General features: G+C 36.1%; 1 long non-coding RNA gene across 1 annotated transcript; it reads right to left on the bottom strand.

Annotated features, from left to right (window-relative positions):
• Positions 1–6,244: 6,244 nt before the first annotated feature.
• On the bottom strand, positions 6,245–17,437 carry LOC103600369. Its single transcript, XR_551385.1, has 2 exons — positions 17,404–17,437; positions 6,245–6,513 (listed from the first exon to the last, which is right to left on the bottom strand). It is a non-coding gene; the product is annotated as an uncharacterized LOC103600369 (long non-coding RNA).
• Positions 17,438–26,625: the final 9,188 nt, after the last annotated feature.

Here is a 26,625-nt window from a genome sequence, read left to right as displayed (position 1 = left end):
TTTACTTACAGAATACAACTTTAAAAGAAGTTTATACTTATCCCAAGGGATGGGTAAAGTTATGGGGCTTTCATTGACTTTGGTTCTTGCTTTGCATGTTAACTCTTCTAAAAAATAATTTTGGGATCCCTCTCTCTTAACGGTTGGAGTTGAATGGACCCAGAGATGTTGGAAAATATTCACCTATTTCAAAACCTTTATATGTACAACTGTTACAAGAAATCCAATTTGAAAATGGGTAGAACTTTAAGTTAGAACGTATCATACTAAGCTAAACGATGTTGTTCACGTGAACTGCTTAGGAGAAGGATGCATGTGAAGTAAGTCGCCTTGAGTCTGAGTTTTACCTGTGGCCAAACAACTTTAGAATCGCAGGACTTTCAAGGACTTGATTTCACAGCTGCATTCTATTTAAAACAAACATCATTTTCTAAACTAGGAAGTAAATACGTTGCACTCAGTACTGCAAATATCCTACAATTCATTGACCGACATTAGAAGTTCAAAATGGCTCAATTGATAAGATTCCAAAAGATGAACCTATTTCAGAAAGCTGAAAATACATATTAAATCATTTTTAGTTGCTATCTGCTTAGCTCTGATTGGACTATTTCTACCTCCTATACAGATGAACAGAAGTATACTGCCAAGGTTTAACAAACCAAAATGATATTTTGCAAGCATGTCTGATAGGGTGAAGAACTTGGGAGCAGATATAAGCCATTGGGTAAAGCTAAAGCCCCCAAGAATCAGCCATACAACACAATTTAGAGCACAATCTGAAATACAGCCTCAGATACTTACGGGTAAAATGATTAGAAGTGGATGGACTGACACTGTCAACACTTTCAGCACTGTCAGAGCTAAAAACTTCATCATCCGATTCCTGCACAGAGGAGCAGGGTGAGGAGCTGTCAACTTCTTCAAATTTCCCCTTTAAATTTCCACTCATAGCTGCAGCGCTGTCACATGTATCTGTAACAAGAAAAGGAGCAACGGAGCACAGAAATATTGGACCGGTGATTGCACAATCAAGGTCTCAAAGTCGTTGGGGGGGGCTGCAAGTTTTTGAACCACATATGCCACATTATCATATCCATGCAGAAATTATTCTTCTCATAATGTTGGAAAGTATTGAAAACAATTCTACCCTGATTCATTATTTTCATTCTCATTCTGACAACAGTGTCTTATAAGAAAAAGTCAAAATTAAGAATGTGGAATGAGTGCTGCATAAGGAAATATGGTTCAATGTTTTGAAATGTCAAAACAGGAGTCAAACGCATTTATTTGATTTGTTCTAGTAAATCGTGTACTGTCATTGACAGAGCCAAAGTTCAGGATGAAATAGATCATTCACTCGTATACTGTCATACCCAGAGCATACTGATTAGGGCATGTCTGTCTTGCTTGGGATTTCTTTTTTCTCAGGTACAAAGGCATCTACTTTCCTGGGGCTCTTTGTCCATCAAAAATCAAATTGGTTGCTAAAAATGGCTATACCTGCAGAATTTAGATGCTTTATCATGTTTCCAGTCAATTCAGCAGAGCTACAGGGAATATTCAAGTCCTGTGCCAAGGAGCTTGGCTGAAAAGATTTTAAACATGGTAAACCAAAGACCCTAAATCTTTTGCTGGATAAAATATTAATTTAAGTCTCTCCACTCTTTGTATGAACATGGTCAGTGAAAGCCAGTCAGATGTAGTGGTTCATTTAAAAAATTTTGTTATTGTCAATTTAGGTGAGTCATTACACCTCTAAGAGTAACAATTTCTTGATTAGCTATAAAGGTGATCATGGGTTGCAAACGAATTTCTAGAGTAGCAAGAAACCTCAAAGAGTAACTAACCTTAGTAATCATGAAGTAATCATTAGGTCATCTTGGCCTTCTGTTATTTGTAACAAAGGTACTAAGAAATATTTCTCTACCCCAAAGAAAATGATAGCATAAGCACAATAATAAATGGCCTCACAATCAAGCAGACACTAGGCAGTATATAGTGTGAACTGTGTGAACGAAGGAATGCTGGCTAAGGCCAAAGGGCGAAGCAGTTATGCAGATCCAGACCATTTCAGCTCATGCCTTCCCGATTTAATCTACTCTAACTCTGGCCAATGCCCTATTCCTATTCAGAAGCAGTTCTTTATGCCATTAGGTTTCATTTTCCCCACCTTCTTTTCCTTATTAATTTTGTTTACCAAGTTAAAGAAGCAATTTTTAGATTACATTGTAATTTTAATTCAACTTGGACTCCCTCTATAAGATAAGATAAACAAAGAATGGTTTAGATCTATGACTAGGGAATCAAAAGATTCTCTTCTCCAGCAGCTCAACACACTACCTGAGATGCTTTTCACTGGAGCTGCACAGCTGGGGAAACAAACTCTTACCAGACACCTGCACAATATATGCTACCAAAGACAGGTGACACCTTAAGCCATCAAACCCCAGCACGGTGATCCTATCTATGCCTTTCAGGTAGTAAGGAACAAGTCTAATTGGAGTGACTTTTTAATAAAGGTGGCAACCTTGGGACTGGCTATCCCCCTTGTATCCCTCGTTAACCTCGTGCTCTTTCTTGATTTTGATGGCTGTTCTTCCTTGGGATGTATCTGCTCCAAGTCCTTCTGCCCACTGGCTTCCTCTGTTTCCGTAGTTTCTGCTTCTTCACATCCCCAGCTGGCGCACACATTTGGCTTCCAACAGACCTGCCTCTACCTCATTGTTCCTGTCAGCCTCAACCCTGAGCACCAACGACTCGTTTTTGCAGGAAATCTGAGTGTTCTCATTCTGACATTTATGCCATTCTATAGTAAAAAGATCTATTTGTCTGCCCTTTGTTTAAAGGCCATTCATTATTTATTTAGAAAACATCTATTGAACTTCTACCATATTCCAGCGACTATTTTAGATGCTGAGGAATGATAAAGAAGCAACACAGAAAAAAATTCCTCACTGTAATAGTGCTCACTTACTGAATGTTATTGGGCAAAGGGGTAGACAAACAATGAACAGATAAATACATATGTGTCATACAGAGATAAATGCTATGGAGAAAAATAAGCAGTTAAGTGATGTAGGAACTACAGGGTTGGCCACGAGAGAACATTCGATTTTTAAGTCATAGGTGGGCTAATGTCGCAGTTAGGAAGTAGAGACAGGAAGGAGGTAAGGGAGCCGGCAATTGAGGTTTCTGTGGGCAGAGCATTCCAGGCCAAGGGAGTAGTGTGTGCCAAGGCCCTGAGAGGGGGCACAGCAGGCGATGAGGTTAGACAGGTGTCCAGCGCTAGATCGTGTAGCGCCTTTAAAGACTTTGGTGATTTCTCTTGTGAGATGGAAGCCACTACAGGGAGTAAGTAGTGTACTGACAAGATCTGGCTTATATTTTAAAAGGACCGCTCACTATCTTGTTATTTCATAAGAAAACAGAGGGTCTATAATAAAGGAAAGAAAGATTTGATAGGGGAAGGGGTAGGTCTCGAATTAAGGAAAAGACCTCTTGAGGATTTAGGGGCTCAGATAAGCAGTTAGTCAGAAAACCTGATTAGTCAGAGGGCTGGAGACTCAATATTTTCTTTGTGGAGGTGGGGGTAAGAATTTAGAAAGAAGTTAGAAGGACAGAGAAGGTAAAAGGACCATCTCTGGTTTCTAGATTTACCAATTATTTGATGATGGTGGAAACCACCTTAACAATTCTCAGATATCTTGTACCACTTTGTGATGTTGCTTTGTCAAATAAATTTAACAATGAAATAGTAAGCTTTCCTCTATCACTGCAAAGAAATACTTTTTTTAATTTGGTAGAAAAAAGGCAATATGTGGATGGTGATCATTATCAAGGATTTATTTGTTGATGGGAAAATAAAGGCATGGAGTTAATAACTACTTAACCTACTACCCCTTAAAGTTACTTATTCAAGATTTTTAAAAATTCAAATACACAACCACTACCTACTACTGCAGGGATTATAGGACTCTGGCTCTAGGTTGACCCTGTTTGAAAGCCAAGCAGTCTCCAGCTTAAAAACTCATTTGGAGACCTAATGTCAACCTTTATTTGGTTGAACCTTTGTCACTTGAACCTTTGTCTTAAAGTGATTTGTGGACGTTTTAGAAGCATTGCAGAAAAGCTCCAAAAGACTGAAAGCTGTTGTGGATCTTTAAAAATGCTGTTGTACCTTATATTTATTAGTTATAGGAAATTATTTGGAAATTGTTGTTTTATACAGGTGTTCAATTGATTTCTGTATCTGATGTGAAATCAATGTAAACGTGTTGATTTGTTAGATTTGTTCACATTTACCTTTCTAGGCCCCGGAGGCTCTGAATATTCTTGCAGAGTCATTAGAGAAAGATTGAACTATATGATTAGATATCTGAGTAAACACAAAAATAGGATCGAAAGAATGTCCCAAAGCCTAGGAGATGAGAGAGAAAGAGAGAGAAAAAGAGAGAGAAAGATTGAGATTCAACCTACTTTGTTTTTGCCAATCTGATTCCACCATAGTGCACTCTGGTTGCATTACCAAAATTGCAATGTTGTAATTATTTCCATGGCAACAGAGGCAAGCTCATACAGGAGAAGCTAAGTTATGAGAAAGATTAAAATACTACTACCATTCAGATGTCTGCAGTAATAGGAAGCCCAGAAAAAATCCCTCACCCTTCTTCCATCTGAGATGGCAGTGAAAAGACGTCTGTCTAGAAAGCTGGCCCTCATCAGACACCAAATCTGCCACCCAGTCTATGGTATTTTGTTTTAACAGCCCAAACAAACTAAAATACAGGATAATCAGATTTTGAATTAATTCAAAATGACAATTTGGTAATTTATACAAATCTAGAGACTCATAAAACAAAATTATTAACATTTAAAAGTGGGAGAGAAAATTTTAAGTTATTTTTTATGCTCAATTTATGATATTATAATGATAACTGGATTAGCTACGGAGTCAGGACAGATCATTAAAAGAAAATAAAGGTAAAAGTCTAATTTGCCATTTTGAGGGAAGAACTATGAATGTTGGATACACTGACCTTTCTACAAATGTAAATCATTTTTCTAAAAATAATAGAGTTTACAGCTCAGATGGATACCCCCCCCCCCAAGAACCTTAAATGTTTGTTGTTATCAGGCAAGTTTTACAGAATAAAATGTCCAGTGGTTGTGATTACATGATTACAGACTAGGACACCTGAATGCCCATCCCAGAACCTAAATATACTGAATAGTAATGAATAGTAATCTTCGGCAAACATATATATTTTTTATATTCCTCTCCCCCACAAATTACACTTGCTATATAGCTGGGATACAATCATGGACTTGGGTTGATTACCAGAGATTAACTAGCAAAAATTAGAACAAGAATGTGGACGGATTATTGGAGCTAGAGATGCATGAGGAATACAGATAAATAAGGGTGAAAGTAGATTGAACAATCCTGGGAATATGGGGGGAAAGTAGGACACGGGGAAAAGATTCTGAGAAGGCTGGATGAGAAGCCCCAAATAATAAAAGGACAATTTGGTGACTTAAGAGGTCTGGGCATTGATTTTTATCAAGAATTTAGTCCTAGTAGAGAAAGAGGTAGAAGAAACTAAGGCTAGTTAAACTAGGGCTGTAAGGTCTATGGAAAGATGCTAGTTCCAAAGATTATGGAGTTTGGTGAATCTCCCTTTGGGTTGAAAGGTAAATGAGAAGAATTACTTCAGTCTGAATTTGTGGTGTTATCTGGATCCCCCAGTTAATCTGTTAATTTGAAATTTAAGATCTAAGAGGCTAAAGCTGGAAAAATGTTAGGAGAAAAAAAAGCAATCTTCACTGTTACTACTAATTTGCCTTCACATATAGGGAAGCAGTAATGTGTATCACAGTAGGACATGCACTAGGCTAAACATTAAAAAATCCTGGGGTGATTTAAAAAAATACACATACAAAGTCTCGGGAGCCACCAGGAATCACTGGTACGTTGAAAAGCCAGTTGCTTCAAGACCTGGTTTCACCATTTCCTACATAGAATTTCTTGAGCAAATTATTTAATTTCTCTCAGTCTGAGTTTTCTCACCTGTGAAATGGGGATAATAGTAGCAATTTTACAGTGTAAATGTGCAGTATGGGTGTTCTCCTAAAAACTGTCAATTTCTACACCCCCCACCCCTCCACAAGTACATATCATGTATTCCAGGATGCCTTGCATTATGGCTAAAACAAAACAAAAATCATACTCTAAAACCATGGCTGAGAGTACAATTTAGCCAGTTTATTGTAAAGGAGGACTATAAATCAGGCGCAAGGGACCAGACTGAATGGCAGCAGCACAGAAAACTACGGAGATGATGCAGTCTTCCCTCCAAGGATGCCCTTGTTGTTCTGGTGGGTGGGCATGATCAGGCAGTGTCAGGGCACGTTTCCTTCTTTGTCAAATGAGCTTGTCTGGCCAAAAGCCCACTTCATACTCCAGAAAGGATACTGGGGCTCCCTCAGAAGTCTTCAGAAGTCTGGTTTGACCTACAGCAAAATGAGGGGGCTTGTCAGGGTATGTTCCCTCCCTTGTCAAGTGACTACATCTTGCCAAAAGGCTACCTAATGCTTTAGGAAGAAATATGAATTGATTAACACAATATATGCAATTTGATAACCTGTAATTTCTCCACTTGCAACATGGAGCGTGTTCCCTTCTTATTCAATATTTTCTAAAACCATGTGTTTTTGTTTTATTTGACTTTTGTTTTTGTGTTTAAGGCTATATAGTGTTTCATTGAATAGCTATGCCATAATATTTAACAAAACCTCTCAAAGGACATGCTTGGTTTCTTTTTAAACATTTGTCATTATATATTATAGCATAATTAACATTTTCTTTGGGTATGAGGGTACCTCCAAAGTTCATGGAAACATTAATATTATCTTTTAATTCTATTTTTCTGCCAACTTTTTGAAGGTACCCTTGTATATCTCTGTTTATATCTTTAGGATGAATTCCTAGAAGTGGAAGTACTGGGCTTTCCATGCACATTGCCAATTTGACTGCCATAAAGATTCTGCCAACTTATATTTCTTTAATGGTGCATTCGGTATCATTTCACCATACCCTTGCCAATACTGTGGCATCGCTTTTGTGTGTGTGTGTGTGTGTGTGTGTATGTGTGTGAATTTGTCAGCTACTCAAAATAATAATTATATTTAACACAAGTATAGTGCTTACTGTGTGCTAGGCATTGTTCTAGCACTTTACATATGTAGTAGGCAAGATTCTAAGGTGGCCCCTAAGATTCCCCACCTCCTAGTATATACACCCTGTGCCCTGTACAACCCCAGGATTGTGAATATGGTGAGATACCACCCCTGTAATTATGTTTGTACTACATGGCAAAAAGATTTTACATATAAATTAAGGTCCCAAACCAGTGACCTGATCAGGAGATCATTCAGGTAGACCTGACCTAATCACATGAGTCCTTTAAATCAGGGTCTGGAGATCAGATCCAAGGGTGAGAAGAATTCAACAAGAGAGAGATTCTCTGAGGCTGACATTGAAGTTGGAAGGAGTCATGTGACAAGGAATGTGTGCAGCCTCTAAGAACTAAGAGCAGGCCCAAGTTGACAGCAAGGAGGAAACAGGGATCTTGGTCCTAGAGGCCCAAGGAGCTGAATTCTGCTAGCAACAAGAATGAGCATGGAAGATTTTTTCCCCAGTGCAACCAGAAAAGAGCTCAGTTGAGCTGACATCTTGAGTCCAGCCTTGTGAGACCCTGAGCAAATAACCTAGCCACACCATGCAGAACCTCTAACCTACAGGCCTGTAAGTTAACAAACGAATGTGGTTTTAAGTTGTTAAGTTTATGGTAATATGTTACATGGAAATAGAAAACAACTACAATATGTATAAACTCATTTAATCTTGATCACACCCATATAAGGTAGGCATTATTATTATTAATACCACTTAGATATTAAAATGAAGTATAGAGCGGTTAGGTAATAAGGCCAAGGTCACAGAGGCAATTAGTTTTAGAGCCAGATTTCAAACTGAGGCATTTGGGCACTTGAAATCATACTTTAATCATCGCATCTTTCCTTGGCTCTGGATGGTATCTCATTGCATGAAAATGGTTTGAATAGTTAGAATTAGAACTTTCTTCCTGTCTATTTTCTTTGTATCCTTAATAGGTGTGTGTGTGTGTGTGTGTGTGTGTGTGTGTGTGTGTGTGTGTGTGTGTGTGTTTCCTAAGTTACTTAATATTCTTTTTCCTGGTAAAATATACATAAATATTGTGTTTAGATTTTTTTTTTAGAAACATTTTATTACAGCTATAAAGAGCACACATTTGGCTTGTGATTTTTGGTATTTTTATATTACCTCTGGAGAGGAAATAGGTCATGAACCCTCTTTATACCCAGGTGCCTTCATAAAGTTTAAATGAGAATTCTTTGGGATTTCTGTAAACTATCCATCATGTTCTAAGTTTTTTTCTTAGTTAATAAATTGCCTTATCTTTAAATAAATAGATCATAATAATGTTGCTGAGTCCTTACTTGGTGCTAGAAACTAGATTCTGTGAACATGTTATCTCATTTACACTTACAGTGACTCTGAATTAAGTATTATTATTTTCTTTTTATCATTAAAGAACATGAAGCTCAGAATGTAAGTAACTTATGTTCATTAGCAAATGTAATAAGTAAACTGAGCTAAATTAAAACCCAGCTTTCCTCACTCCATAGACTATGCTCTTCATGGGTATGCTACATCCCCTCTGTATAAAACTCTGTATAGATTTCCTAGCTAATTTCTTCATACACTGTGAGCAACCCAATGGAATCTTTTCAAATTCAGAGATTCAAGAAATGCTTGAAAAATAGCCAAGGACTTTTGAAGTGAAAATGAAGGTAAATAGAGGGCAAGACATGAAAGCAAAGAAATAGCTTCCAGATTTTTCTTTACAGAGAAGAGTTTAAACAAAATAAAATAACAATTTTGGATATAATGCTTCTTTGGGTAGAAAATATTTTGAAACATAAGTACACATGCTGCTTTTTAGAAGTTTAAGAGTAAAACATAGAGAAGGAAAAAGAAAAGAAATAAAGAAAATTTTAATACATTACTTTGATGAAGAATGAATATGAAATTAATTGAATAATTTTGGAAATGTTTTTATATTAGAAACATTGGAACTACTTTTATATTTTAAAAATTATAAAATATGGACTATGTTTTAGCCATTGATTTAGAGGTTTTTCAATAACATATTAGAGATACTTGTACATCTGTCTCAAAATGCTTAAAAATGCTTAGTATAGTATACACAAAACATGATCCACGAGATACTAGTAGGTGATTTTTTGTGCTGGGAGAAGGGATTTATTATCAAATAGGTCTGAAGGAGTCTCAATGTGCCCTTAGCATAGTAAAAGCTTGATTGAAATGGGTCTTGTTTAAATATCGTCCAGATTTTCCCAAACTTACTTAATCATAGAACATTTATTTTCATAAAATATTCCATTACATTTCTAGAATTATGCCCCTATTTAGAAAATGCTTCTCCAGTTTGATATTTTGAAGGTCCTACCATTGCTATTTTTTAATGATTCTAGGATTTGTTTTCACAATTCCACTTTCCCATACAATACCAACTTTACCAACTGATGCCCAATGAATTCATTAATAGTTAATCTGGAAAAACAGAACAACTAACCTATCAAATAAATTTTGATTTTTTCATTCACTCATGAGGAATAATACTTACGAAGTCATTAAAAACCCTGGGGATTATTTTGCTTGTTCTGTCCTTGGCTTATAAGCAGAAAAGGATGACCAGCAATAACAACTAAAACTGTACACAATGACCTACTATGTCCCAAATTCTGCAGTGAAAAATCCTCTATATACATCTACCAATCTACAAATATTGATATTGCCCAGGTAGATAACTGAATTTTACAGAGAAGGAAACTTGAGGCTCAGTAGCTTAATAAATAGCCCAAATTTACACAGGCACTAAAGTGGTATGTCTGATTGCAAAGCCTGTTATACAGCCTTCAATGGTTACCCTGAACTACCTAAAGAACCAATAGGTAAGCCAAAGTCACAATATGCCATAAACTCACAAGATGCATTGCTAGAAACAGGCATGATGCCCGACTGGCTGAATCACCCATTTAAGGGGTATATGTATACCACAGGACAGTCACCATTTATTTATTTATTTATTTATTTTTGTCTTTTTTCATGTCCGGCAATGGATCGCAACCCTCAGTGTCGCGCCCGTACCGGACCGGGACCAGCAACGGGATCGCAACCCTTGGCGTTGCCCCCGCTCCCTGCTCAACCAGTGAGCCGCCGGTCTGCAGGTGGGATCCGAACCCTGGGCGGGAGCACCGCCGCGCTTCCCAAGCGGCGCACTGTAGCAGTGCGCCACCAGGCCGGCCCGACAGTCCCCATTTAAATGAACACATTTATGGTACACTGGTATCATTCTATTTCATTATTTAATATTATTATTTATTATTATTATTATTTTTAGTATATATGGCATGAGATTTTAACTTTTATTGATGTAGCTTTTGGTTGTTTATTGTCACACATCTTTTTTGTCTTTTTTTATTAAATTTTTCTTTATTTTTAGCATATTCATTCTTACAAATCATTATATTTCTTTATGCCCTTTACCCTACCTATCACTTCCCAAATCCCCTCCTCCTTCCCTCCCCCCGTTATTATATTTTATTATTTTTTCTAAATTTTAGTTATCAGGCTATGCCATGCCTTTATTTTTATTTATTTATTTTTGATAAGTTCTACCTGGCTGCAGTGATATTTACATCAGAGGACTTCCACCAGTCCCGTATTGTCTGCTTACCTTTACCTTGAGGCATATTAAACCCCAGTAAAATGGGCATATTGACTCTCAGCATGCAAGCATGCACACTTGTTGTTTCTTTGTAACTGATTCAGCATTGTCACTTGCCGGGCATTATGGCTTAAAATTGTTCACTGGAACACAACATAAATGGAAGAAAACAGGCCCAGAGCAGAATAAAAAGATTGCTGAACAATTTTAACTTAAGAGAGTGGAGATTCATTTACTGAGAGAGTATGTATGAGAGCACTCGGTGATTGGTTAAATACATATTACTATATTTTCTTTTTTTTTTCCTTTTTGTCTTTTTTCGTGACCGGCAACGAGATCGCAACCCTCGGTGTCATGCCTGCACCGCGCTCAACCAGTGAGCGGACCGGTCTCTATATGGGATCTGAACCCTCGGCGGGAGCGCCGCCGCGCTCCCAAGCACCGCACTCTACCGAGTGCACCACCGGGCCAGCCCTATATTTTCTTATACAAACATTATTTCACATTTATATTATATATTAATATAACAATTACAGGTAATTATATTAATTTACAATTAACCCATTCATTTAATATATGATTATCTGTGTGCGTGTGCGTGTGTGTGTGCATCAGAAACAGAAGAGTGTTATAATGGAACAGAGCAAGAGGCATGAAATGGGTAATGTATGCAGATGAAAGGAGTTTGTATTGTAAAGCCTGCAATATAAAATTTTGAATGGCTTAATGACACTTAGATGACATGGATATTGCCACATTTTAGAGCATTAACAGAGAAGTACACTAACGGAAGGGACTGTGTTTGAATATAATGAATGTCTGTCTTTGGCAGGGTACAAGAAAAGGCTGACAAGATTATTCACTTATTTATGTACCCAGCAAAACAACTTGGGGCACATACTCTGTATCAGGCATCGTATTAGACGTTGATACAGAGAAGACAAAAGACCCTGCCACCAAGAATTATAATTTAGATAGTTGGGTAAAAGATTATGGAGAGGTCAAGAAGTGGCTATAATGACCACACCAAAAAGCCATGGCAGGGAGCACAGGACAGGCCTGTGGTGGCCCTGGGGCTTCTCTTGTTGGCCCTACCTGTATATTGTGTGAAGATGTCTAAAGGCAGAAGATCATAATGGAGTCCTCAAGCTCAGTTTCCTATTTCCTGTAGACACTCAGCTCTAGGTAACTTCAGTGGGCAGCACGAGAGGGTCTGCTTGGGCCCTTTATTGATTTGAACATCATGGTGGGTAAACAATCTAAATACTTATGTATGAGATTTATGAGCTATAATAAGGGAATTTTGATTAAACAAAACAAGAATTCTTTTGTGTGACTTTCAAAAAATGTTCTCAGAATCTGTCTACCTTAATAATGCTGACACCATCACAGCCAGTATTACCTGGGTAACAACTAATGACAAATATTGATTTTTCGTCACTAGCCTAGTCTGGGGATAGAAAAGAAAATGAAAATCTTTGTAAATACGCTCAGGAGTCTTGTTTAGGAAATTATTTATTTCATTTATTAAATAAATTGTGATATATCCACAGTATGACAGCAACTAACTGTATTAACACTTACTAGAAAACAAAACTAAAATGCATTTCTGACCCTGACAGCAAACTCATAAAAAGTCAAGGAGACTGTGACAGCTAGTCAAAGCTGTCAGGCTCACTGCATACCAGGGCAGGTCTAAAGTGGAGACTTCTGTGCAGCTCTAAAATCTCTGTGTTGTGAATTGGAGACCATCTGGCAACACCATGCTTGTTTACTTTCCTCCAAAGCCCTCCCAAACTCTGCTTTTCCTTCATACAGTATTTAATGTATTATATCCAACATTTAATACAATCACATTGTGCTTGACTGCTGCAATTTTGCATAAGCAAATGCTTACTTTCTCATTAAAAAAAAAAATCATTGTCTCTCTCTGTGCCTTAGTTTCTTCATAGCTAAAATGAGGTACCCAGGAAGGAATTATCTCTACAGGTCCATCCCGTGCTTCTAGGATAATGGAAGACTAAAATATGCAAAGGTAATAAGTGAAAATTGAATGAGTACTTGCCAAAGGACTTACAGTAAATATTGTTTAAAGATATAAAACTTTGCACAAAAACTACTTTTGTTAGTGGCTGGTGGATTTTGTTTAAAATGTCATTTTTACAAACATACACGTGAGTCAGGAGAAATAGAGAAATGTGTTGTGCACACCACCCTTTGTTGTTGTATTGGAAGATAATATGTCAAGCTCTTCATCTAACTAAAGTGCAAGGGCTCTTTGGAAATAAATGACATGGCTACTATCTACCATTTTCGTCATCACACTAAAATGAAGCATGAAGTTGATCTCATGTCAAAGTGGTTTTCTTGCTAATGTATGATCCTTATAATTTGCATTGACATTTATCAAGGTCATCATAATCTTGAATTAAATGCCTGAAAAGTTATATTGAGTCTGTTTTCAGAGCATGCACATTCAGTGGTGTTCAGGTCAAACTATTTAGTCCATTATAATAACTGAGATCTAAACAGGTGACCTGATCTGCCTAACTGATTCATTGAGATAAGTGAAATATTTAAATGTGATCATTAGCTTAATAATCAAATCAATTCCCTGCTCCTTGAGTTACAAAATGGTAATTAAGGAGGAAGAATACAGCTTTGGAGAACTACCTTTCCATGCTTATTATAAGCCCTTTATTTAAACTGTCAGGTATTAAATATATATTAAGTCAAAAATAACATCTGATCAATAATATTTTTGAGTTATGGCATACCGTAGTAAAACATTAATGCAATTTTTCATTTGCTTGAATAACCTTAAGTACATAGCACAGTTTGAGCATTGTGAAACCTGACCCAAGCTTCCTTACCCTGGTGTTATTTCCATTTCTTGTAAATCCCACCACACCATTTTCAGCAATGTGGGGTTATTTGCCAAACTAGCATATTTCCATTATAGATGTAAAGTTGTCTACCTATGTTATAGGAGAAGCTATTAGATATTTCGTTTTCCTTAGAACATTTTGTGAGACTTTAAGAGGCCCATGTAAACTCATCTACAATTCTGGCAAGCTACTTTTAGCAAACAAAGAAGCATGAAGCAGTATATAGACACTACCAACAAACTATATTTTTAAATTATCTGTAGTTGAGAGTAAGCTTATGCAAAGCATTATTTTCAGGAACTTGACATACATTTGATAATTCTGATTGTGCCTGAAATAGGGGTTATTCACACAGGTCACATAATCCATTTATTAGTCTGTCTGATTTGTTGTTAGTGTGCTTTTTAATGTCATCTGTGTTTATGCTGCAAGGGCTGTCACTGAAGTGCCTTGCTTATGTTAATTGATAAAAACTAAATACTTCCCACCATCCTAACCCTTTTTGAAAAACAAAGCACTGACATTCCTAATTAATTTAACTTTAAATAATATATTGGCTAGATATTAAATATTTTAACACATGGTTTGGTCACGTGGTACTGAATTTACTACACTGCTAACACTAAATCTAATAGACTAATGTTAATATTATGAAAATAAAGTGTTATATGTCAAAAATATTTAAATGAGTGGTAAAGAGAAAACAGAGTTAGAAATGTCACCTGAATTATAATAAAAATTATAGGAAAGCTGTAACAGCTTTATGATGATTTTTCCTCTTAATAAATAGCTGAGAGAGGAAAAAAAAATAGTATGTAGGATGACAGTGCTATCTTTAAAGCACACAATGTCATAATGAAAATGTTTTAAATTAAGAAATTGCCTAGGGGAAAATATAATGATAATTGTGATTTTTTTTTTCTTACAGGGAAAAGCCACATAAAATAAATGCTTTATTTTCAAATAAAATAAAATGTTTCAAATAAAGCAAAAAGTATATATGTGCATTTATAATAATTCTTATTAAATTTAAAATAAATCACCTTCATATTAAAACAGATAGTTTTTAGGTTGTTAGAATGCGTAATTTTTTATATATTAGATTACAAAGGCAAGGAAATGACTGCATGAATGAAACATGGTCTGGACATTAAGTTTTAAAAATTCTTATTGTAATATGTCAAAATATCTATTTAATCTTCCTCAATAGCCTGTACATATATCTCAAGCTTTTCTTTTTGTGATTAAAGTGACCAATACATTTAAAAAATTACTAATTTTTAATAAATTAAATTATTAATTTATTGTCTTATGCAGTATATTATTACTAACCACTACAAACATAAAGAGAAAAAGGAAAGAAAGTACTGTGCAAAAGGACACAAAGTTGTATATCATGAGCTCCATTAAAAACCTACATTTAAATCTTAAAAACGTTTGCACCAAAGGAAAAATAAATGGTGTTGCCTCGCCATCTCTCACCGGGCAGCCTTGCATGGTTTTCATTTGCTTTATTTTAATCCTTCATTTGGACAGGAACCTCTTCACTGTTTTCTCTCATGCTTTTTTCTCTCTTGCCTCCCACTCCAGCACACATGCACCCAAACACACACACACACTCTGTTCCTGTAGACTCTGCAGTCAAAGCTACCACATCGTCTCATTTTCGTAAGACTTGCAGACGTCTGCCAGTGTCTGATAGGAAATGCTGACTGAGAAAGGGTTGATCTATTTTTCATCCAAAATACGTGAACCATTAAGGAAATTACAAAAAGCAGCAACAATATACTCTGGTTTTATTCAGAACCTCTCCCTTAATGATTATTAAAAGGGTGATATTTTTAGCCAAAGAAAGCAAAATGCATCTGCAGCAGCTGGTTTCCAAGGAAACAGAATAATTTAAAACCATGTGGAACTCTGCTCTCTAATTTTCATCAATTCCCCTTCATTCCTGGAGGTAGCTTTACCCAGAATTTATAATTTCTAAAAGAATATAGCTGCATTAACTTATTTCCTCTAACACATTTCAGTAGGTGAATATCTGGTCTTATGTATCACCTTGAATTCCAGTGTGGGGGATGGATTAATTTCAACCATCATTTTGCTTGAAAAACAAATTCAGAAAAATCCATCGATAATAGGAACATGGCAAAATTTCAGTGTTATGTAATGATTTTTGAAATCCAGAAATAGTTCAAAATAAACTATGCAAGAGTATTTGCTTGGGTCAATATGACATCTAGTGTAAACATGCTATTAACTATGTTTAGTACATTTAGGAAATTTAAAGTACTTCTACATTCATTTAGATAATTTTTACCACATATTCAGTAGTTTTTCTTTCCCACTTAATTTTGCAACAACTATTATGCTTGTCTCTTTACTCAAAGATAAAATTTCTCAAATAAAAACACTTGAAAAAAAACCCAGCAAAAACAAGATTAAAAAACTTAGAAATTATATATAGTTATTCCTAATAATTTATGATTCATTCAAAAAAGTATTAATGATACATATATGAACACATTATTTACAACACTGAAAGACTTTTATTATTATATTCAACAGGTATTAATTGATTGACATGTAACCAAGTCAGTATATTTCCTAAAAGCTCAATTTTCATGAAATTCCCCAACCCTTAAATGACCCATATTTATTAATTTAAATATTAATAGAATTAAAGGACTTGGAATAAAATCGTTTCTCGTAAGTCTTTAAGTGTGTCATTTATTGTACTTATTCAGAACTCTGCCCTATTTTCCCCAAAGAAAAGACAATGTCAAGAGACCTAAAGCAACGAGCAAAGTAAAATCTTAACTTTAGAGCTGTTAAAAGAATATTTCCTTGGGGACATTACCAACAATATAAATGCTGTGATGAAATTCCTATCTAGCTATATTTGATCGACAAATGAAACTACCAATGAAACTTGCCTAAGATGCTATTTTTTACAACAATGTTTAATCCTTCACAATCAGGTTCCTGAGCTTTTAAAATGAAAACGGTCTCACATGATAAACATAGATAGACGGTGGTTTAGTTATCACATAAGCTTAAAATTTACTGAGTAAAATGACACAACTACTTAACAGCATGAGATTCATCAGGAGGAGTAAGTCAAATAAAGGGCTTAAATGCACACAAATCATTCATTCTAAATTAATGCTAAAAAAAGTTTACGACCGGCAGAAACAATTTTCCTAAGCCATTTACCATATTGTAAATACTAAAAGTCACCACGTGAAATTTTATACTGTATATTGGGAGAAGGCTCCATTTTCTCAGGACCTGTGGAATTTACCGAGCTTTTTCATCCTTCCCGTGATTTCCCAATAACATAAGCTTGAATAGAAACAAAAACAGACACATGATGATTCATTCTATCTATTAATTTGCTTTGACTACATTTGCTTAGGAAGTTATCCAGGATAAGACATGTCTCTGGCGTTTTTTTTTATCAGCTAAGGGTTTTGCAGGGAGAAAGAACAGCTCAATGCAGAGCTTCCTCAAGTCATGAAAGGGGCACGCTTTCGGAAAACGTCTTCAGAATAATTTTCATATTATCAAATCGTTTTAGTAAGAATCGAGAAGCATTCTCTCTTAAAGAAAAAAAAAAGAATTATCTATTCTTTTTTATGTATTTTATGTTCTCTTACCTGTAAATATGGTTTCTGTACTTCGGCTCCGTCAGAGCACACTGAAGAGTTCACTCCCCCTCGTCCATCCATCAGGCGGCAGCCAACCAATAACAAAAGCCAGATCCTGGCATTCTCCAGCTCATGCTCCCTGCTTTGCTTCCAGTCCTTGTTCCCTCCCACCCCCACTCTTTTAGAGGACAAATCCCTGCAGCTGGGAGAGAGGAAGGGAGTGGAGAAAAGAAACATGGAGAGAAAAGCAGAGATAAAAGATATTTCAAAGAATAGCTCCAAACTATGGAGCATGTCTGCAGGTGACCTCATCTGAAGTAAAATGTCTTGCTTTGGGTATAGAAAAATAGGGTTAATATATGCCTCACCCACCTGAAATCAAAGCAAAATACTCTTGGTTAAACCTAGGAAAATTGCTTATTTATTCAGCTCCGACTGATTTTTCTTAGTGAAAAAAATTTCCCTCCTTTGATATAGGCAGATAGAGGAGGGAGACTGAACACCAAGATAACATTATACATATTCAGTTTGCACAGAGAAAAAATGAATCGAAACCCTTTACATTGATGTCTTATACTATTTGCGCTACAACCTCTCTTTGGCAATGTTTTCATTCCAAACCAGTTTCAGGGCCTAATCGGAATGAAAAATATATTTCATTCTGAGTATCAGAATATTCAAATTTCAAGGTTATGTGGTTTGTATTAATTCAGATTCCTTAAATGCCAGCATCGATTTGTGAATAATAGAACTTGTCAAAGACTAAAAAGGGATCAGGCACTTGGTTGCTATGTCTCAAAATGACTAACTGAACTCCAATTTTACTCTAATAACCCTAGGCAAAATCATTTCACTTCTGAACTAAGAGGTGTAACAGATATAAAAGGACAGTTGAGAAAGACATCAAATTAGAATTCTTTAAGGCATCAAAGCAAATTCATCTGCGGTTTCAAGGAGGTTAATTTAAAAAAAAAAAAACTAATACAAATCGGGGCTCTTTGTGATAAAAATGTTATTAATTGAGCTTCCTGTAATGAAGGTGGTCTGAAAAAGTTTCCTTAGGAAGATATAAACTAAACAATGGATGTCATCTCTACCATAAAGGTATGTACTGTGTCTACTTGAGATATTTATAGGCTCTGCTATTTAATTTCTTAAATCAGTAATGTGTCCTCATGGAAATAAGAACAAAGGGAGAAAAAAAAATAGAGAGAGCAAGCAAGTATTTTTTATCTCTGAGTAACTGCCACAAGGGCAAATCATTCGTAGTTCAGGAATAACTAAACAGGAAAGACTTAGGGGTATCAATTCTGTTAGGTGGGGAGTGTGGCTGGTGACTTAATTTGAAACTGACTTTAGTTAGACATGCACTGATTTTGTTGAGTTTGCACTGTCATTTGGCATGGTTTTGAGAGGCTCTGCTAGAGTTTATGGGGAAAGTTAACCTATCCCTTTTTCCTACTCACCAAGCCCTCTGTTAGGGAAAATGCTTTCAATGCCCCTGTGGTCCCATTGCTAGCAATAGCTGGAGAAACCCCTGGGACAAACAGCATTTTCTGAAGTAGCTGTAGGGGGCAATCTGCATCAGAATCAGTGGGGAAAGGCTTATTAAAAATGAAGGTTTGTGGGCCTCACTGCTGACTTAATAAATCAGCATTTGAAGAGGTTTATGACTCAGCATTTTTAGCAAGCTTTCCCAAGCGATTTTAATGCCAACTATGCTGTAGACAAAGACTTGTAGAGAAGTTTTCCCTGAACACAATTTCCCTAAACAGATTTCTTATGGTTAGATGATGTTGCCATTGACTCGGACAGAAAAAAGAAAAAGGGGGTTAGGGGCAAAATAACAAATTTAGTTTGGATATTTTGAGTTTGGGGGATATCTAGATTGAAATATTTAAGTTGTCAGTTGAACTCATGGATAGGTCTGAGGTGTAGGTCTAGTTTGGAAATCGCCAGCACTGAGGTATGGTTAAAGCAATGAGAGTGATTGGGATAAGGGATAAGACCCAAAATTTATAAAGAACTCATACAACTTAGCAGTTGAAAAACAAATAATACAATCAAAAATGGGCAAAAGACACGAATAAATATTTTTCCAAAAAAGACATAAAAATGGCCAACAGGTATATGAAAAAGTGCTCAACGTCATTAATCATCAGGGAAATGCAGACTAAAACCACGCATAGATACTACCTCACACCCATTAGGACGGCTATTATCAAAAAGCCAAAAGATAAGTGTTGGCGAGGGTGTGAAGAAGGGGGAACTCTTCGTCTACACTGTTGGTGAGAATATGGCTTGCTATCTCCGTTATGGAAAACAGTATGAAGGTTTTTAAAGAAATTAAAAATAGAACTACCATTCGACCTAGCAATCTCTCTTCTGAGCATATACAAAGGAAACAAAATCACTTCCTTGCAAAGATATTGGCATTCCCATGTTCATTGCAGCATTATTCACAATAGCCAAGATATGGAAATAACCTAAGTGCCTGTCGGTAGATGAATGAATAAAGCAACTGTGGTACATGCATACAAGTAAGATGGAATATTATCAATCCCTAAAAAAGAACAAGATCTTGCCATTTGCCACAACATGGATGAGCCTGAAGGACATTAAGCTAAATGAAATAAGCCTGACATTGCGGGATGTCGTTTATAAGTAGAATCTAAAAAAAAAAAAATTAATATTCAGAGATACAGAACAAATCAGTGATAACGACGGGTGGTGACGATGAAATGGGGAGATGTAGGTCAGAGGATACAAAGTGGCAGATATGTAAGATGAACAAGCCTAGAGATCTAATGTACAGCATGAGGACTATAGGTAGTAAAATTGTACTGTATATAGCATTCATGCTAAATTAGTAGATTTTAGCTGCTCTCTCCATCAAAACAAAAAAATGGGTAACTAATATGAGATGATGGATATGTTAATTTGCTTCACTATAATAACCATTTTACTATCTATATGTATCCATCGCATAACATCATGTTGTATACTTTAATTATACACAATAACATTTATTTAAAAAAATAAAAAAGGAACACCTTTATCAGAATTAAAAATTCAGACTATTGGACTCTACTCTATACCTACGGAATCAAGAACTCTGGAGTAGAGCTTAGGGAGCACCATTTCTGATAAATTTCCCAGCTAACTTTCCTTGTATATTTAAGTTCTCCACTCTAGTAAGAAAAGCGGGTTAAGAATAAAACTCTGAGGATTTACTTACCATTAAAGAACAAATAGGACATAGAATGCAGAAAAGATGATTAGGAGGAACAGTTAACGAGGAGGAGAATGTGGTACAGCAAAACCCAAAGGAGTGGAAAATTTCAGGAAGGGGGCCTGTCAAAGGCTGCGATGAGATCTAATACCTTGCTGTGAAAAGTGCAGTCTCCTGACATCTGCTCAGACATCCCCTGGGAGCGGGTTCTAGTGTAGAATCTTGAGCCTCACGCCAGTAAACAGAATCTCCATCTGCATTTCAACCAACCCCAAGTGAGTCACAGGCACACTTAAGTTTTAGAAGCCCTGTTGCCACCCATTGAATTTCACTTTTCTTTCTGGTGAACTGAGAGGGAGCCATTTCAGTGAGTGATTGGGGCACTGCAGGCAGACTGCAGTGGTTGTTAAAACAAATGGGAGATAAAGAAAGGGAGACAAGTTCGGTGTTTTGCATATATCCAGAACAAAGATCTTCCAGCACATTGCTCACCAGACCATCTCTTCAGTTTGGAGAAAGCCAGCGGAGCAGAAGCAGAAAGTGGGCCTTGCTTGGTGCTGCAGGTCTCCACCTTGGTTACCACTCATATGACAGACGTGACAGGAATAGAATAACAGAGACTGATATGACAGAGGGAGATGCTTTCCTAAGGAGCAGTGACAGTCGGACCCTTGACAACCATGTGGCTCAGCTGCATGCTGCCATACTCGCCTGAAGCAAAGGTAACAGACCTTCTGAGAGTGTGTCTGAGTGACTTTAAAAATCTCTCACAGCAAGGGAAATATTACAAAATCTCTAAAGGTTGAATACCACAATTAAAAAGCTGGAAAATGGAAACAACCCAAAAGAGTAAAAGAATTGTCTACCTCTAAGGAAGTCCAAAATTAGAGCAAGTTGTAATAGAAGGGGATTTCAGTATTTTATGTATTAACTGGGTGAAGTTTTCTCCATTGAGCTGCAGAGGTAATAAGGTTTTAGAATAATATAAATGACTACTAAGGAAATAGATGAGGCTTGGTACAGACCAACTAATTAAATAAAAAATCTTTATACCTAACTGGCGAAAGAGACTATCTGAATAAAACCTATATTTTTGAAAGTCAAAAATTTGCCAAGTGAATGGAATTAGGAAAATCTTTTTTTGCTGTTTTTGTTTTGGCAGCTGGCCGGTACAGGGATTTAAGCCCTTGACCTTAGTGTTATCAGCACTCCATTCTAACTAACTAGGCTAACCAGCCAGTCCCTTGAAAGTGGGAAAATTTTGAAGAGTGGCAGTCCAGATGCATCAAAAATTATATAGTTCAGAAACAAGAAGACCCTTTCAGGGAACCAAACTATTAAAGATAAAAGACCTTCAAATATGTTAAAGTAAGCTAAAGGATCCGTAGAACTATTTATGGACATTAAGTATTTATTAATGTCTCTGGTCTCAAAACATATCAAGGGATAAAAACAAAATCATTTTTCATTCAAGGAAGTCATTAAAGTATTCCTAAACTGGCTTTTGAAAGTGAGACTCAGAAGTATCAAATCAAAAGGTAATACAGAGCACTGACACTACTCTAGCCAATACATGGGAATAAATAGCAAGACTTGGTGGCAACCACCCAAGTATTTGTAGGGACTCAAGGATAAAATTTGGAACAACTAACCAAAATATTTTGCATGTTGCTATAAATTGCCAGGGGTGCCAGGAGACTAGGAACCCACAGTGTGACCTGTGCCCTTGTGAGAAGATCAGGATAATAATTAGACGGTAGGAGATGCTCAAAGATACTTCATAAAATCACTTAGGTGCTGATGCAAATTAATAAGAATCAGTTCATTAGTTGCTTATAAAAAATACCAAGAGGGCTGGCCAGTTAGCTCAGTTGGTTAGAGCAAAGCCTTATAACACCAAGGTCAGGGTTTGGATCCCCTCTACCAGCCAGCCACCAAAAATAAGTAAATAAATACCGAGTTGCTTCTAAAGGTATGAATTTACAAAAACTTATTGAGCATTGTTATGTTAATGTTCTTGGTACTAAAATTCTTCAGTAAACAGGACTGAATCTCTATGGTGTTTCCATTCTAATGGAGGCAAATTGTAAAACATACTTTGTATTATATAGATATATACACACATGTACTACAGAACTAGAGTGCTGAATTAGTCAATGTGTACAGATGCAAATTAAGTATCTGTCATTTCTGTGCTCATCTGTTGTGATGGCAGCAGGCCTGGTCTCAACATGCAGAATGACGCCATCAAGTTCGTAGACCCATCCGGGCCTGCAGAAATGCTTCTCCAGCAACTGCATCATCGGTGTCAAGGATCACACATCCATCCAGATGAATGTGGCCAAGGCATTCTGTGGGGCATTCGCAGGATGGGTGACTCACATACCTCCATTCTCCTATTGGCCAAGGCTACTGGCATTGTCTCAAACAACTTCTGAGTGGAGGGAATCACGGATGTGGGATATTTGTCACAAATAAATAGTGAAAACCCCAAAAATAAAAAATTAAAAAAAAAAACTTCCTGCCCTGGGGACACATCCCAGCAGAACGCATACAAAGAGGAGGATCAAGGAATATAGCAGTAACTGGAATCTATAAGAGCTGTAAATAGGTTGTTAATTTTACAAAAATTAAGTAATATTAAGAAAATGTTCTTGAGAAACAGTAAAATACTTAAGTTTTTGGATTCCACTCACATTTCTTAGGGAGTGCCATAATAAAGAAACAAGAATAAACTGTAAATGATTTACAAGTCAGCATGAATGAATAATTAAATAGTACGTAATTTTCATTAGAGGTAGATATAAAGTTATAAGATAAGAACAAGTAATTTAATCTGTAAAACATGATGATGTTTGAACATCAGTCGTTAACTCAGGAAAAGGTTGATATCACTTTAGACTGGTTCCTAAATACATTATTTCAAGTTGTGAGGAAATCCCCCTGGCCTACCTGTCTTCTGGAAGGATATCAAGTGAGAATTTTAAAAAGAAGCATGCATTTATTTTATAGACAGTGCAGATTTCTCCACTCGAAATGCCACAGTAATTATTGCTTATTGCATGTCAAGAAAGACATGCAATACCTGGAAAATATCTGAAGAAAGTCAAGTCAAGAAAGCATGGGAATTAAGGGGTTTCAAATGAGTTTGACCATGAGATTTGGATAACTTGAAACTGGTAAGACAAAAATGAAAAAAGGACATAATCCAAGTTATTAAAAGATTAATGCACTTGGATAATGTAAACTGAAATTTCTTCACCAAATTGCAGGCAGTTGAGCACTTGAGAGGGAGATAATTTCATGAACAACAAAACCAAGTAATTGTTTCCACTTCCTCTGCTCCCAGACTTTCCACATCTTAATTACCCAACATGGGAAATGCAGTGATTTGACTAGACTGGTTTCAAAATAATTTAAGATTTATCTATAAGATTTGGAAGTCTTGGAAGAGTTATATTTTATATTTAAACATGCAGAGCATAGCATGGTGACTCAAAAATAAAACATGTTCAATAAATGTGGAAAGATACAAATCCACAGCAAAAGTGGGAGTGGAATAGGGAAAACTTGAAGGAAAAAGAAGAAATCAAGTAGGATTGAGAGAAAGAACAAGAAAGAGAGCACACAATCAGAAATGTACATATTAATCAATTTTGTCTTACCTTTGGCTGCCTCTTAGAATCACACAGAATAGCAATTCCAAACTCTATGAGTTATGCCAACTTCTGCAACAAGGAAGTGAGATACAGATCCTAGAAATAAACAAGGCTCATGAACAAGACCTGAGACCAATACTTTCTTTTGGTATTCATCCATTTAATGATTCTCTGTCCAGAATATTCTGAGGTGAATAGAAGTACAGAGAGAAAAATAATGCCAAACTCTTTAATAGGAAACAATTTGGCAGGTGATAGTGAGAGAGAGCCCAACTAACATAGAAACATGCAAAGTACCTCTATGATCCCTGCTGATTTTTTGGTTAGATATCAGAGCCAAGAAGTTGAAAGGATGCTTGCATTCACAAGTGGTGAAGACTACAGAGACAGCCTTTACTAAAGTGTGAGTTGGCTTTCCCCCAAACATTACATTACCCTTGAATGGAAAATTGATCGGATGACATATGGTTATAACATCTGCCACCCATGGATAAAGCCATAGTGCCATGTGGGTGGTAATGGAAGCTGTAATAGTGAGGGTGGAGAATTTAATGACAGTATGTAACACTGAGGAAAGTAACAGCAATCTGAAAGAAAGGAACAATTTGTGTAAATCTTTATGATGGGAACTACAGGACTATACATCCTGTTCCTCTGTAGTTATTCCAGAGTGAATGATAGAAATGAAAGATGCTTTGTCATTTTATTACTTCCAAGTTGATCTCAGCCATAGCCCCAGGGAGGCATTTCTCCCAGATAGTACTGTGTGTAGGCACTATTTCCTTTTTAGTGAATAGATAATTATTAAAAATTTGGGATGATCACAGCAAGAAATTGTAGCCATTCAGGTCTACTAAAGACAAAAATGAGGACAAACATTACTTCTAAGAATTTCTAATAATATATTATTTAAATATGAATTTTCAAGGAGTAAAAATAAAAACAAGTAGCAACATAATTAAGAATGCTGTTTTATGAATGAAATATTTAAAGTCATTTGTTTTGTCCTATTTACACAGGAAGAAAATAAATGGTATCTACAGCTGCACATTGCAAACAGAAGAGTTTTATTTGCAAAACAGTAAAAAGAACAAGGAAAATATTGCCATGGTTATATAATAATATGGGGTTTGGCCAAAGTTTCCCATGGAATTCAAATATTTGAAATGGCAGCAGACGTCTTGAAAGACTTGAGGAAGTAAAAATTTTTCAAGTGAATTTTCACCTTCGCAACCACTAGAATGGCCTAAAAATCAAAGAATTTGAATGCAATTTTTAAGTGTTCTTGATTAGCTCAAAGGTAGTTTTATGTTTTATTAAATTCCAAAGAATAACTTTTGGCTTTCCTCTTTCCTAAAGCGAAAGTAAGCAGCAGCTGGTTCACGGTGCAGCTCTGATACTCAGCAGACCCCAAATTGATTCCTTAAAGCAATCCATAGGTGGGTTCTGGAATGCCTGGGCTGATTTTTCTTTTCTTTTCTTTTTTTTTTTGTCTTTCCCTTGCCACACACACACACACACACACATTTTTGAGGTTTTCTTGTTCCCCTAGTTTTTCTTCCTATCTTCATTTGGGGAACAAAAATACATTTTAAGTTCTGATGTTGCAAAAGCAGATACTAGGAGGTAGGAGATACTTAAAATCATCATCATCATTATTATTATTAATTACTTTCCAATCAGTTTACAGTTGTAAACTTATTTAAAGCAAAAGATTAAAAATAAACTTTTTTTTTTCTTTTTGTTTTAGAGGCTGGCTGGTCTGGGGTTCCAAATCCTTGACCCTGGTGTTATAACGCCGTGCTCTAACCAGCTGAGCTAAATGGCTAGCCCATAAATAAACTCTTAAGCCTACAACAGATGAAAATGAATATGGTGTGTCTTGTGATTTTTTTTCTCATCTATGTGTTTGAAGCAAAATAGCAATTGGTTGTTGACAAGTACATATGATTAGCTTTAAAATATGTCATTATCATGCCTTTGTTTGTGGATTTCAGGAAGAATTCTTTTGGACTAAGGCATATACATTCTATTCAAGAGAAATAAAATAAGTTAATAATGTGTTTGAAGGTCTATTATGAGAAACAAATGATACTATGGAAATAGTAGGGAAAACAGTAAAGTGAGGTCATTTGTTGTCTAATTGTGAAGATAAAAACACATCTTAAAATCATGGGACATCTACATGACAATTATTGTTTTTTAATAGTATCATTTAATTGCTGGGGAGGCATAAAAGTGTATATTTTTGAAACCTATTGAGAAATGTTTGGGACCCCAGCTAAAAAACAAATTTCCGATTCTCTCCACTCAGACTGGCAGAATCAAAATCATAGAAAT

This window comes from Galeopterus variegatus, unplaced genomic scaffold (assembly GCF_000696425.1).
Source record: "Galeopterus variegatus unplaced genomic scaffold, G_variegatus-3.0.2 Scaffold9, whole genome shotgun sequence".
NCBI classification, from domain to species: domain Eukaryota; kingdom Metazoa; phylum Chordata; class Mammalia; order Dermoptera; family Cynocephalidae; genus Galeopterus; species Galeopterus variegatus.
Note: the sequence above shows the minus strand (reverse complement) of the source record. Positions and strands in the feature narration are given on the sequence as shown.